This window comes from Podarcis tiliguerta, assembly GCF_965153285.1.
Source record: "Podarcis tiliguerta genome assembly, chromosome: 6".
Taxonomy (NCBI): Eukaryota; Metazoa; Chordata; class Lepidosauria; order Squamata; family Lacertidae; genus Podarcis; species Podarcis tiliguerta.
In genome coordinates this window covers 96,631,602-96,647,286 of record NC_139539.1, presented here as the reverse complement: position 1 = coordinate 96,647,286, position 15,685 = coordinate 96,631,602, and the positions used below count along the sequence as shown (strand labels likewise).

Sequence of the window (15,685 nt, the reverse complement as noted above, 5' to 3'; positions counted from 1 at the left end):
AGAGAAAATGTGCTTCCAATGTGTTTCAGCTATACAGTGTGCATTCAGCCTTGGTGTCCAGAGCAGTTTTCACATCTGTGGTGACGCCACCTCCTGGTCAGAAAGCAGATTTATTTTCTGATTTTACCAAAGGGTAGAGCTCCAACCCTTCAGAGCAGACTTTGGCTTATTGGTAGCAACTGAAAAACAAACGTGAGGGGTCTGAGGGCTAAAGCTAAAGGACAAAAGTATACATTGTGGCACACAAGTCATTCTTGTTGGGCCCCATTCATTCCTCTCATGCCTGCCTATGAATAAGTTCCAGCAAAACCCAGTTGTGTCCATTAAGCAGCTGGATGGGTGGGTGGCCTTGAAGGATCCCTTCCACTCTGATTTTTTTAGAAAAGTGAGCATCCATCTCAGATTGGATGCAGGCTCTTCTTGCCCCTGCAATGAAGTGCCTCTCGTGGCCCTGGCACCTCTTTCTCTGCTATGTTGATATCCTGTTAGAACTTTCTGCAGAGCACCCTGAAAAAAATCCAAGTCAAATGTATAATATCTCTTCTGCCACACTAGCTCATAATGGCCCTGCATTATAAAAGGAGGATGGTAGGAAGAAGAGTAGTCTGAACATGCTAACAGTGGCTTACAGAGCTTGGCACTCACCCTACAGGTTGCTAGTTACAACAAATTTGGGTGTAGATATATTATAGAAATTTTGTGATAGGAAATCTGTTCTGAGAAAAGCAGGGTCTCCTTCGCAAAAAGAAGACGTCCCCAAGTGTACCTCGCTGATCTCAAATCAACTGCAACACACATGCCCAAAGAGAAATCAGGCTAAATACATACAGAAATCCTTCTGGTGAGGTTACTGTAGGAACACCAGTCTTGTATACTAAAGAACATGGGATGTGCTCCCACGCAGACTGTATTCATCTGCTGCACTTTTGATACCACAGGAGCTCTGTAAGGAAATTGTTGTTGTTGTTGTTTAGTCGTTCAGTCGTGTCCGACTCTTCATGACCCCATGGACCAGAGCACGCCAGGCACTCCTGTCTTCCACTGCCACCCGCAGTTTGGTCAGATTCATGTTTGTAGCTTCGAGAACACTGTCTAACCATCTCGCCAGTGTGGTGTAGTGGTTAAGAGCGGTAGTCACGTAATCTAGGGAACCGGGTTCGCGTCTCTGCTCCTCCAAATGCAGCTGCTGGGTGACCTTGGGCCAGTCACACTTCTCTGAAGTCTCTCAGCCCCACTCACCTCACAGAGTGTTTGTTGTGGGGGAGGAAGGGAAAGGAGGTTGTGAGCCGCTTTGAGACTCCTTAAAAAGGTAGTGAAAGGCGGGATATCAAATCCAAACTCTTCTTCTTCTTCTTCTTCTTCGTCCTCTGTCGTCCCCTTCTCCTTGTGCACTCCATCTTTCCCAGCATCAGGGTCTTTTCCAGTGAGTCTTCTCTTCTCATGAGGTGGCCAAAGTATTGGAGCCTCAGCTTCACGATCTGTCCTTCCAGTGAGCACTCAGGGCTGATTTCCTTAAGAATGGATGCATTTGATCTTCTTGCAGTCCATGGGACTCTCAAGAGTTTCCTCCAGCACCATAATTCAAAAGTGTCAATTCTTTGGCGATCAGTCTTCTTTATGGTCCAGCTCTCACTTCCATACATCACTACTGGGAAAACCATAGCTTTTACTATACGGACCTTTGTTGGCAAGGTGATGTCTCTACTTTTTAAAATGCTGCCTAGGTTTGTCATTGCTTTCCTTCCAAGAAGCAGGCGTCTCTTAATTTCGTGGCTGCTGTCACCATCTGCAGTGATCATGGAGCCTAAGAAAGTAAAATCTCTCACTGCCTCCATTTCCTCCCCTTCTATTTGCCAGGAGGTGATGGGACCAGTGGCCATGATCTTCGTTTTTTTGATGTTGAGCTTCAGATCATATTTTGCGCTCTCCTCTTTCACCCTCAATAAAAGGTTTTTTAATTCCTTCTCACTTTCTGCCATCAAGGTTGTGTCATCTGCATATCTGAGGTTGTTGATATTTCTTCCAGCAATCTTAATTCCAGCTAGGCATTCATCCAGCCCAGCCTTTCGCATGATGAATTCTGCATATAAGTTAAATAAGCAGGGAGACAAAATACAGCCTTGTCGTACTCCTTTCCCAATTTTGAACCAATCAGTTGTTCCATATCCAGTTCTAACTGTAGCTTCTTGTCCCACATAGAGATTTCTTAGGAGACAGATGAGGTGATCAGGCACTCCCATTTCTTTAAGGACTTGCCATAGTTTGCTGTGGTCGACACAGTCAAAGGCTTTTGCATAGTCAATGAAGCAGAAGTAGATGTCTTTCTGGAACTCTCTAGCTTTCTCCATAATCCAGCGCATGTTTGCAATTTGGTCTCTGGTTCCTCTGCCTCTTCTAAATCCAGCTTGCACTTCTGGGAGTTCTCGGTCCACATACTGCTTGAGCCTTCCTTGAAGAATTTTAAGCATAACCTTACTAGCGTGTGAAATGAGTGCAATTGTGCGGTAGTTAGAGCATTCTTTAGCACTGCCCTTCTTTGGGATTGGGATGTAGACTGACCTTCTCCAATCCTCTGGCCACTGCTGAGTTTTCCAAACTTGCTGGCATATTGAGTGTAGCACCTTAACAGCATCATCTTTTAAAATTTTAAATAGTTCAGCTGGAATACCATCACTTCCACTGGCCTTGTTATTTGTAATGCTTTCTAAGGCCCATTTGACTTCACTCTCCAGGATGTCTGGCTCAAGGTCAGCAACCACACTACCTGGGGTGTACGAGGCATCCATATCTTTCTGGTATAATTCCTCTGTGTATTCTTGCCACTTCTTCTTGATGTCTTCTGCTTCTGTTAGGTCCTTACCACTTTTGTCCTTTATTATGGTAATCTTTGAATGAAATGTTCCTTTCATATCTCCAATTTTCTTGAACAGATCTCTGGTTCTTCCCATTCTGTTGTTTTCCTCTATTTCTTTGCATTGGTCATTTAAGAAGGCCTTCTTGTCTCTCCTTGCTATTTTTTGGAATTCTGCATTCAATTTCCTGTATCTTTCTCTATCTCCCTCGCATTTTGCTTGCCTTCTCTCCCCCGCTATTTGTAAGGCCTCATTGGACAGCCACTTTGCTTTCTTGCATTTCCTTTTCATTGGGATGGTTTTCGTTGCTGCCTCCTGTATAATGTTTCGAGCCTCCATCCATAGTTCTTCAGGCACTCTGTCCAGCAAATCTAAATCCTTAAACCTGTTCCTCACTTCCACTGTGTATTCATAAGGGATTTGGTTTAGATTGTATCTTACCGGCCCAGTGGTTTTTCCTACTTTCTTCAGTTTAAGCTTGAATTTTGCTATAAGAAGCTGATGATCTGAGCCACAGTCAGCTCCAGGTCTTGTTTTTGCTGACTGTATAGAGCTTCTCCATCTTTGGCTGCAGAGAATATAATCAATCTGATTTCGATGCTGCCCATCTGGTGATGTCCATGTGTAGAGTCGTCTCTTGTGTTGTTGGAAAAGAGTGTTTGTGATGACCAGCTTGTTCTCTTGACAGAACTCTATTAACCTTTGCCCTGCTTCGTTTTGAATTCCAAGACCAAATTTGCCAGTTGTTCCTTTTATCTCTTGATTCCCTACTTTAGCATTCCAATCCCCTATAATGAGAAGAACATCCTTCTTTGGTGTCACTTCTATAAGGTGTTGTAAGTCTTCATAGAATTGGTCAATTTCAGTTTCTTCAGCACCAGTAGTTGGTGCATAAACTTGGATTACTGTTATGTTAAAAGGTCTGCCTTGGATTCGTATCGAGATCATTCTATCATTTTTGAGATTGCATCCCAGTACAGCTTTCGCCACTCTTTTGTTGACTATGAGGGCCACTCCATTTCTTTTGCGGGTTTCTTGCCCACAGTAGTAGATATGATGGTCATCCGAACTGAATTCGCCCATTCCCGTCCATTTTAGTTCACTGATGCCCAGAATGTCAATATTTATTCTTGCCATCTCATTTTTGACCACATCCAACTTACCCAGGTTCATGGTTCTTACATTCCAGGTTCCTATGCAATATTTTTCTTTACAGCATTGGACTTTCCTTTCGCTTCCATGCATATCCGCAACTGAGCGTCCTTTCGGCTTTGGCCCAGCCGCTTCATCAGCTCTGGATCTACTTGTACTTGTCCTCCGCTCTTCCCCAGTAGCATGTTGGACGCCTTCCGACCTGAGGGGCTCATCTTCCAGCGTCATAACTTTTATATGCCTGTTGTCTTTGTCCATGGAGTTTTCTTGGCAGGGATACTGGAGTGGCTTGCCGATTCCTGCTCCAGGTGGATCACGTTTGGTCAAAACTCTCCACTATGACCTGTTCATCTTGGGTGCCCTGCTCGGCATAGTTCATAGCTTCTCTGAGTTCTTCAAGCCCCTTCGCCACGGCAAGGCAGTGATCCATGAAGGGGAAATTATCCTTATGCAATCCTTGATGGCCTCAGAATACTGTATTCAACTATCAAGAAATTGTCTATTGTCTATTGAAGGGTACATTTAGAACAAATGAACAGCAGATTAGTGTCGGAAGCTCAAACTGCTACTTGGCTCCACTACTCAAGTGTTGCCCGAGTCCTGTGACCCTGGAAGCTCCTATTCTTCACCCGCTAGGACAAAAATAGAGGGTGTCAAGATTGCTGCAACTGCATCTCCCTGGGGGACCCAAAAGCAGTCTATAAAAGAGGAAGACAAGGCAGTGTGTTTACTGACTTAGTTGGTCTCTTACCCTTGAATATGACCACTCCGGCTGCCATGGTAGCAAAAATAATAATTGGGGAGTTGGGGATGCCTCAATAGGTTCAGTGAGGAAACAGTTTGGGTCGATTTCCTTTATTCTGCAGCCCACTTTTGAATTATCATCTTAATGTTCTAGAGCAGGGATCTTAAGATGATAATGTATTTCGCCCCCCACTGGCCAGTTGTCATGGATGATGGGAGCTGTAGTCAAATAACATCTAGAGGACCACAACTTCCCTGTTCTAAACTTGAGAGCTTTGGCAAAAGGTCTGTGGAAGAGCTCTGATGGAAGCAGCCTGTCTGAGTGAACAAATGAACAGGGCTTCATTTCTGCCTGGGAAAACCCTTCTCGTCTGAGTGGGATTTTATTGATCCCAAGATAAGAGTAAAATCTCATGTACTGCAAACTATAGTACAGGAAAGAACCTAATGACTTTTCATGTTACTTATATTTAAGGGGTTTCTTTCATAATGAATTTTAATGTTGTCTTGGATATAAATAGCTTTAATTTTTAAAGGAACTTCCAACCCAGGTGATGTTAAGAATGCTGTGCAGACTCTTGACTTCTAAGGGAGGCGACACACTCTGAAGGGGAATTATTTAACTCATATTCTGTTTTACAGTTGTGCCGTTTTCTTAGAGGTGTCTGGTTCCATCATACAGTATATGTTTTCTGTATATAAAGCAGTTTACTCTTGGGTTTCATTATTCCCATAGCAGAATGTTTTTTCCTAATCATATTTGTCCCTGCACAACATTAAATTTTATTTACATGGCTGATGCATTTCTCTAAAGTATGGGATTTAAAGGGCTGTTCCAGAGGGAGTGGTAAAGGTCTCAGAAACTTTCCCAGCTGATTTCTCGGTTTTGCTCAGCCTGGAGACACATACTTCCCGCATGCCCGTCAAGGCTTAACAGATTTCTCAGATTCAAGCAGATTTCCATTTCCTTTCCCTTATCAAGTGGGACCTGCCACAGGAGTGCTCCTGTTCAGAGTTCCACATTCCATCCAGCCAATCTTTTCTTGGAGACTCCATTGCATTCCCCCTCCTCCCATTTTCCATCCCACTCCCAACCAAAAAAAGGTCGGCATTCTGGTCCCACTGAGCTGCTTTTGAACAAACACCCGTTAGGGTTACAGATGCCTTTAGGCCTTCCGCCTCCCCTTGTGTGCATTGATAGCACCATTACTTGTCATTTAATATTTGGCTGACTCTCGAGCTTTACTTTGTTTCGCATGGTTTGGAAAACCTTGTGGGGGATTTGGGCTTGGCCTTCCACTTACCCAATAGGAGCTGCTCCCACCTCCCTGAAGAGTCTTGGCCCCATTCTTTCCACAAGAGCCAGAAGTGTGCCAGTATCTCTTGAAGAACTATGCACCCTTGACTGGGAGCAGAGGAGCCAACTACTGGGGGCCAAGGTCCCTTTACCCCCCCCCCCATAAAATATCTGAGGTGGTCAGGGCCTCCCAAAGCTGAGGGGCATTGCCATTCAAATGGTCTTGTGATGATGTGGGGCAGGGCTTACCTGACCCCCCTCCAATATTTTATTCAAGTTGGCACCCCTGACTGGGAGCAACTAGTGAGCTCGGCAGGATTTTTCTCTGAGCAAACTTTTGTAGGATCAGGCATCACTGCTGTAATTCTCTGAGCATTTACAAGTACATCCCACTGAAGCCACTGTTTTGTTTCAAGTAAACATGCACGGAATTGTACTGTAGACTATTCTAACAAACTAATAATAATAGGCCATGAGAAACCCATCAAAAGAATTCTTCTTTATTGCTATTTTATGCATAAATCTGAAATGAGATTGCTGGTATCTTGAGAAGTCTACTGTATCATTAGAAATTTATCAGCAGGAGTACTTTTTTAATGCAATAAAATACAGTTATTACCCCCGTTTCCCCAGATTTCTAGACACTGCCCCTCCTGAGCAGGACTGCTTTGTAATGAAGAGGCAGAAGAAAGAAACAATGTGTTATTTATGTTTGATTTAATTTAGGAAAGCTAGATGTCTTTGTATATATGATTGTATACAGAGGGGGTGCTTCCATGGGGTCCCCCAGGTATGCAGAAGTATCTTGGTTTGTAAATCAGAAAGTAACCCAAAACATCGAAGAATTTTTAGAAACTGCTGAACGGGGGAGGGGAATGCAGTAATCTGGAGATGAGGATTAAGGTCAGGAAGATGCCCAGGAAGAAGAGGGAAAACCTTCCCTTCCTTCACTAGAGTGGACGTTTTGTGAGGGTAGAAATGGAAAGAGGACAGCCTTGCCCTTCCTCACTCCTGCGGGCGACCTCACAAACCCGATACCAATAAACAAGGGAGTGCGCCAAGGTTGTATATTGGCTCCCTGCCTATTCAACCTATTCATCAGCGACATGCGAGCACCCCTAGTTAACTCATCTCCAAGTACACACGCGCCTAGACTAGCGGATTATCGTTGCCCACTCCTTTTATATGTGGACGACGCAGTAATTCTATCTTTTACACGTGTTGGACTAACCAGAGCTCTGAAGATCTTTGCCACGTATTGTCAACTCAACCAATTAACCATCAACTATGCCAAATCCAAGATTCTGATTTTCTCCAGAAGTCGGAGATTATATAAATGGAAGCTTGGTGGAGCAAAAATAGAGCAAGTCTTAAAATTTCAATACCTAGGAGTTATTTTTCAATACAATCTGGGGTGGAAAGCTCAAATCCAACACCTACTTAATAAGGCCAAAACTCTGTCATATGCGCTCCTCCGATTTTTCTTTTCGGATGGAGCTTTGCATGTTCCCTCGGCCCTAAAGGTGTTCAAGGCAAAAGTGGTGGCTGTGCTCGCTTATGCTGCCCCGCTCTGGGCCGTGTTGACAGATCTTGCCCCCCTTGAGACTCTGCAAAACCAATTCCTACGTCGGCTCCTAATGATCCCTATGTGCGTTAGCAACGCAGCCATGCGACTAGAATTGAAGATCGCATCCTTAGAAACTTGCCTGTGGAAGCAAGCCTTCAATTACTGGTTATCATTGTGGCATAGATTACCAAACCATTACCTTGTCCAATGCCTATGGCGAGATGAATTCTCTAGCCTCTGGTCTAGTAGAATTCATGCCAAACTCTTGAGCTATGGAATCTCTCCCTCAGATTCCCTAAAATTAGATCAAATCACAGCTCAAAGACTGATCCGCCAAAGACTGGATGACATCGACTTACAGCGAAATTATATGCTGGGGGGAGGTGTTTGTTCGCCCCAGAGCATTGGTATCACTTTAACTTACTGCGTCCCATCATACCTTTCCTCCCTTTCGACTGTTGCCCATAGACTGGCCTTCACCAAAGCGAGGTTTAACGTTTTTCCCTCCAATGTCCTGAGACATAGATTCTCAAAGGGCCAAGTCCCCGCCATGTGCGAATGTGATAAGGTGACGCCGGAGTCGCTCCAGCACATTATGTTCTCTTGCCCCTTGTTTAATGTGCTACGGGCAAATTTGCTGGGATCAATCATTCAGAAACTAGTGGGTACCCCTCCAACATTCCACCTTGCCCAAATCTTGCAGGATAAGGATACCCATACGACCCTGAAAGTGGCTAGGTTCCTGGCCGCGGTCCTTACCCAAAAGCGACGCCAAGGAGCACTACAAGCTAATTAAGGTGTAGGATGCCATTCCATCTTACAGTATTTTATTGTTATAGGGGTGTTTTAGCGGCTGTTTATTTCTTTTCTTTCTTTTTTTTTTTCCTTTCCCCACGTCCACAAGCTGTTATTTATGTTTTTTTTTTCTGTATGGGCCCATGGCCGTAATAAACTTGATTCGATCGAAGAATTTTTAGAAACTGCTGAATGGGGGAGGGGAATGCAGTAATCTGGAGATGAGGATTAAGGTCAGGAAGATGCCCAGGAAGAAGAGGGAAAACCTTCCCTTCCTTCACTAGAGTGGACGTTTTGTGAGGGTAGAAATGGATAGAGGACAGCCTTGCCCTTCCTTCCTCTCTAGACCCCTCTCCCCATTCCTCTACATAGCAAGAGATTTCTCACGTTCACATTGGAAGCCAACCCTGAACCTGAGCCCTTTATCACTATATAGCACAATGTCAAAAAGCTTCGGAAGTGCTGGAAAATCCCCTTCCCCGGTCCTTTTTTGACACCCCCTCCCTGGCTCCTGCAGCATTATAATGTTCTTATTCCAGAGTGGCTAGAGACCGGAAGAAGAGTTCTCTGCTTAGGAGCTAGAAATACACTGCCCTGTTTCATTATCGGTGCCCATGCACAAAGGAGCAGCGATTTCCAAGCAGACCTCCCTAGCAGCTCTGCCTGGGACATCTTTCTAACCCTGATCTGGGAAAATATAAATTCTTGCCCAAGTAACACATCCACAACCAGTGGGACAATCATGCATGTGCACACATGCACTGGACAAAGCTCCATACTTCATTCAACAGAGGACTGCCACATTCTCAGGTTTTATTGAGGGATTTGCAAGCCAAATCACCAACATTTCTCAGCCTTCAGCAGAGCTGCTAGCCTGCATTCTGCTCTATTCCACACCACACCACCTCCAGTAAAGTCTAGGGAAAAGACAAGTTGATAGGAGAGACACTGGATGGCAGAGTGGGGGGCGGAAGTATTTGATCAACAAAGGAGTGGCTCAAGAAGAAGCACATTAAGATCCTGGAGTGGCCTAGTCTCCAGACCTTAATCCCATCAAAAATCTGTGGAGGGAGCTGAAGGTTTGAGTAGCTACACATCAGCCTTGAAATCTTACTGACTTGGAGAGGATCTGCAAAGAGGAGTGGAACAAAATACCTCCTGAAATGTGTGCAAACCTGGTGGCCACCTACAAGAACGTCTGACCTGTGTAATTGCCAACAAGGGATTTGCCACCAATTACTGTCATCTTATGCAAAGGGATCAAATACTTATTTCACTCATTATAATGCACATCAATCTCTGACTCTTGTCTTCTGGGTTTCTGGGGGTTTTCCTGTTGTTATTCTGTCTCTCACAGCTACAATAAACCTACCATTAAAATTATGGACTGGTCATTTCTTCGTCAGAGGGCAAACGGGCAAATTTAGCAGGGGTTCAAATACTTCCCCCCCTCACTATAGCTGAATAACTGGCAACTTTGATTTAGAGACTGTACAGACAGGAGAATTTGGGCACACGCAACACAAACTTGCCGTATCAGGAAGTCTCTTCCTGCCAAAGTTCTCCCTCCTCTTACACTAAAAAGCAGGAGAGCCCCGTCCTTCCAGCTTCGCAATGTTGCATTAGCTGGCAATGAGACTGAATGAAGGCTGCAGCCACCAATGGCAAACTAACACTGGGAGCTTTTATGTAGGGGGGTCATTCCACGCCACATCACCTGATTTTAATACTCGACCGTGCTCTCATGGTAGGTTCGATAAGCCAAACAATAAGAATTTAAATAAGACAAAAATTAAGCAGAAGTAATAAATCTTTAAAAAGCCAGAAAGGGAAGTTGAGGGAAGTCATGGGGAGGGTCCCCCCCTTTTTTGTTTATATGACAAATGTTGCATTGTGTTACAGTGGTAGCTCTAGATGCGAACAGGATCCGTTCTGGAGCCCCATTCGCATCTAGAAGCAACGGCACGTCTGCGTACGCGGGCGTCACTTTTCGCCACTTCTGCGCATGCACGTGACGTCATTTTGAGCGTCTGCACATGCGCAAGCGGCAAAACCCGGAAGTAACGCGCTCCGTTATTTTCGGGTTGCCGCGGAGCGCAACTCAAACGCGCTCATCCCGAAGCACATTCAGCCCGAGGTATGACTGTATTTGGTTGAATATTAAATTGTAAAATCCAATAAAATTTATAAAAAACAACAACAGCATCATTGACCATATTAAATGTATGGGAAAGAAAATAGCTTTGACCATATCATTGCACAATAAAATGAACAAGGGCTCTAAGATGAATTTTGTTTTTATTAATCAATAAAACTTAATTTTAAAAATATATCAGATGACATTATAACATAGGAGGGTACTATTTTAACTATTCTCACAAATGTGTGAGTTATTTCAAGCTCAGAGAGACCTTAAACCTGTACCAAAAAAATTTTTTTTTGTAAACAATTTACTTCAAAATCAATTTATTTTATAATGACAAAAAACCCCTCATTTTTAAAACATAACAAGTACATGGTTAGCCCATTCTGCAAAAAAAGTATGATACATGTGTTAGTTGTCGTTTGTGCTCTAGGGCTTATTGAACCTTCCGGGAATAAAATAACAAAAATTCACTTTGAATGGTCAGTGACCCTTTTCTGTGGCAGTTAATACCATTTTTATACCTTATTTTGAAAGAGACCACAATTAGCTTTATTTTGATACCAAAATAAGCCCAATTGGTTGAAAAATAAGTGAAACAGGATTTTTTTTTCTAAACTGTGAGCGTGCCTTCTCCCTCCGTTGCTGCACTTAGCAGAAACACTCTCGAGGCCAGACGCCATAAATTCCTTTCTTTATTGCTTTCTGTCAAGATTACATGCAGAATAAACAAAGCGTTGCTCTAACTACTTTCTCTTTTCCCTCTCCCTCGAGACCAGCAGAGCCAACGGCCCAGCCCCTTCCGTCTTTCCCTGTGACGTGGATCCCCCTCTCTCTGAAGCACCCCTTCCTCTCCAGACTCACTGCTCCCTTCTCTGTCTTCTGAGGACTCACTGCTAACCAGTGGAGACCTCTCCCTGTACCCTCTGATTCTTTCCTCCCTTGCTGCCTGCAGTTCCCTGACATAAACGGACACAGAAATTGCATTACCCTAAATCGCGTGGAAAAAAAATAAAAATTAAAATTCTCCTGCGCCCAATTTTGGACCAAAAAATCTTTAAAAAATTAAATTGAGGTTATCTCATAGGTATCTACACATAATTTTTTTTTGGAAGAAAATCTGAGTCATAAGAGCACATGGCACCAGGTGATTTGGCGTGGAATGACCCCAGGATGACACTCCAAAGGCGTAGTAACAGGTAACTAGATGACTGGCGTAGGAGGCAGGGGGACAATTGCCGGGGGGATGTGTGTGTCTACATTAAGAGAGCCACTTTGTGGGAAATCACTCAAGCCAAAGCTTACCTCTCACCTGTATCAGAGAGGACAAATCTGGGTTTGCCAGCCACAGTACATGCAACAGAAAGCCACAGCTAATTCTGCCTCATAACGAATGGGTGTGGATGACACAAATATCTGCAAACTTAAGTTTGCTTCCGTGTGTTGTTAGTAAAAAACAATAAGTTTCCTGGGCAGAAGAAGTCTTAGATGGAACCTTGTGAGCCCCTGTTCATAAAAAGCAGCCCAGTAAACAAATGGGAGGCATAACAAGTTTAGGCACTGCCAGCCTGTAAATAGCTATGAGGAAGGGGTGACACATCAAGGTCAGGCAGGAGAAAACCAGGAGTGAGATGCAGTACAATCACATCTTGCATGGGAGTTAAGTTCTGGAGATGGCACATATACACAAAATACACCCAAGTCAAAGCGCCCCCTTAGAATTGCCCCCTGCGCCAGCCATCTTGCCTTCCAGAGCTGGCACACCAAGCAGGTCTGGTGTGCGTCCCCCCCAATAAGGCAGAGAGCTTAAAGGCCCTCTCCACACCTGGAAAACCTGCACAAAAAGCGCTTTTAAACTCTCTGCTTTTAAACTCTCTGCCTTTCAACCAGCCGCACTTCAAACACATAAAGCTGAAACTGCACATATTAAACACGAGTAAATTGTGATTGTACTGTAAACAGAGAAACCTCCTGGCAAATACATATATTCACAAGTTAGCAATAGAATTGCCCTAGGATGGCAAATGAATCCACAACTTAGGACAAAGCTAGGTGCCAGCATGGTTTAAAAATAAAATAGTAGGTATGGTAAAGTGATTACTGTCAGAACCGCTGTGTAAAGGGAGAAGTTTAACTCTTTTCTCCCCGACTCTGGCCCTCATGGAAGTCTCACCCTTCCTCCCATGTCCTACTTTTTATTTTTATTTTAACCACTGGCTGATTCCCAGTGTAACATCTACTTGTGCAGAGTAGAAGGGCTCCCAGTTTCTTCTATAATTCCATGAATGAGAAAAACAGGCTTTCAATATTAGGCACGTTTTAATTAAAAGGCTTGGACTGACCTGGGGCCCCTTGCTTCACAACAAGGCTCTTTCCATAAGCTGAAGGAACCCTGTGGTTTGGATCCTAAGGGAACCTAAGCTCAGAAAAAGGAAGTTTCCAGGCCCAGCTCCCTGCCCTGGTAGCCGGCTGCTCCCCACGCCAAAGACGCTCTGGAGGGTTGGACACAGTCCTTCCATAGACTTTAACTTACTTTAGAATGCAAGTCCTATTGGGGCTTCTCCCCCTGAAGCCCCCACACCCACCCTATATTGTTCAGAATGGTATAGGAAAGGGGCAAAGGGAAGGAAGAGGAAATTTCTCTTCTGTGAATTTTCGTAAGTTAACTGCTCTCAGGATCCAAGCCTGTTTTTCTTCCTCAACTAACCTAAAACGGAACAGCCCTTTCCAAAATGGTTTAGAAACTTCCTATTTCAAAGCACAAGATCTGAGCTTGTTTCCCTGGCATCTTTAGCAGGCTTTACTCTCATTTTCAGTCCTACTCCAGCAAGTATGAGGGCTAGGAACCTACTTCAATATAGAACATACAAAAAGCAAGTAAACACTCCATGATACACAAGAATTTAGGAGCACTCTCCCAACTCCTAGCTGAACACGGGACAATGGCTGGCTGCTTGCATTCCACATGTGGTGTGCTACCCAGTTACACTCACAATGGCAATGAGGAGCCAATGGCTCTTTTCCTAGTTAAGCACGGAAAAAAGTAGGATTCACCGCACAATCTGATACACATCCACTCAGACACAAGCACCAGTGAACCCAATAGCACTTATTCTTGGTATGTAAGATTGCAGACAGAGTTTCACCATCTGCTTCTCAAGTGAGACACAAAACAGCAGCAATAATAAATAATGCCAGCATTATGGTTGAGCGACAAAGAAAAGTTCCAAATCTAGTGGAATGATGAAGTGTCCACCTTTGTGGCCTCTGGGTTTGCCTTCAGTAATGAGAACTGATACCAAGAGAAATATTTGATCTAGTGTTTATGTACCAGTAAGCTTTTGCTCTTTCTGGTGCTGAAGCACAGCAATAAAGTCTGTCCGTTTCCAGCATTTGCCAGCCAGATGCTCCTAGCAGCTGACAAGTAGGGCATAAAGGAAAGCAGCTCTGCTCTGTTGTCTCCAGTAACTGGTAAACACTATACTGGGAATTTGCTAGTTTTTGCTGTCATAAAAAGTAGGCACAGAGAGGCTTAATCTTCTAGCTCATTGCCCACACATTAAAGTACTGCACCAAGGAACAGCAAAAGCAAAGCATCTTGGAAGTTGACTATTCCAAGTTGGAGGTATTAGCAACCTCATTACAAAGCATGAAGGGAGTTAATTCAGGGTAAGTAACATGTTGTCTTTACAGAATGCCACTTCAAAGCCAATACAGGCCTACAATTTCCATTAGCTCCATGGGTTCTTTGGGGGAAATGGAACATAATGCTTGCTGACTGACTGGGCAGGGGTTCATGTCCTCTTAGCCACCTGAATCCACAGCAATCTTTTCCAGCCATGTCAGTCCGGGGTTGAAGGCTTGCATTCCGTCTCTGTGAATGCACTCAGGATCTAGCTAAACTTAGGACCCGCCAAAAGCCAAATTTGGGCTGAATCCTGCAAGTGAAGGTAACTCCTCACAGCTGTTCTGACAGGACTTTGAATGTGCATAGGCTGATGTTTTATGAAGCTACCCTGGGTGAGATTCCTGCTAACAGGTCTTCTTTCGAAGACAGAGGTCCTTTGGCTGGCCAACTCCCATCCCTTGCAGGGGCGCAACTAGTGCCAGCGCCTTCCGTCAAGAGTTTGGTTGTAATCTTCAATGCCTCCCTTTCTATGGAGGCGCAGGTTGCAGCTACAACAAAGGCAGCATTTTTTCATCTCTGCCAAGCTAAGCAGTTGGTCCCTTACCTCTCTCGCCCTGACCTTGCCACTGTGATCCATGCGACAGTCACCTCCAGGCTTAATTACTGTAACTCACTCTATGTGGGGCTGCCCTTGAAACCGACACAGAAACTCCAGCGGGTGCAGAATGCCGCGGCAAGACTCCTTACGGGGTCTTTGCTGCGGGATCACATTCACCCAGTGCTATACCAGCTGCACTGGCTCCCAGTGGAGTACAGGATCAGATTTAAGGTGCTGGCTTTAACCTTTAAAGCCCTATACGGCATAGGACCCTCATACCTACAGGACCGCCTCTTCTTGTATGCCCCATGGAGGACCTTATGGTCTGCAAATAACAACACCTTGAAGATCCCAGGCCCCAGGGAAATTAGACTGGCCTTGAGCAGAGCCAGGGCTAATTTTTGGGCCGTAGCTCCAGCCTGGTGGAACGCTCTCTCACAAGAGACTAGGGCCCTGCAGGATTTGACATCTTTCCACAGGGCCTGCAAGATGGAGCTGTTCTGCAAGGCCTTTAGGCAGGATGCGGTTTGACTTACTTTCGTTTGTATAAAACAAGCCCGAAGGAGGCCCCCAACCCGCTCAAAGGTCCTTGTATGATCAGTGGAAACAGTTGGTCCTGGCAATTATTAACCACTCTCAATTGCCCGGATTTTAACTTGTCTGAATTAATTTTAAGATGTATTTTAATTAATTGTTGTTTGTTTTTATGCTTATTGTGTTGTTTTTATGATGTTAGCCACTCTAAGCCTAGCCTCGGCTGGGAATGGCGGGATACCTATCTATCTATCTATCATCTATCTATCTATCTATCTATCTATCTATCTATATCTATCTATCTATCATTTATTCATTCATTCATTCATTCATTCACTGTGCATTACTTAGCATGGCAGTACAGGAATTGTGTCA

General features: G+C 44.3%; 1 protein-coding gene across 14 annotated transcripts in view; it reads right to left on the bottom strand.

The window, feature by feature from the left end:
• Positions 1-15,685, bottom strand: part of PDE4DIP (phosphodiesterase 4D interacting protein) — a 108,446-nt gene that overhangs the window by 29,437 nt on the left and 63,324 nt on the right. The gene's annotated exons all lie outside the window — the stretch shown is intronic.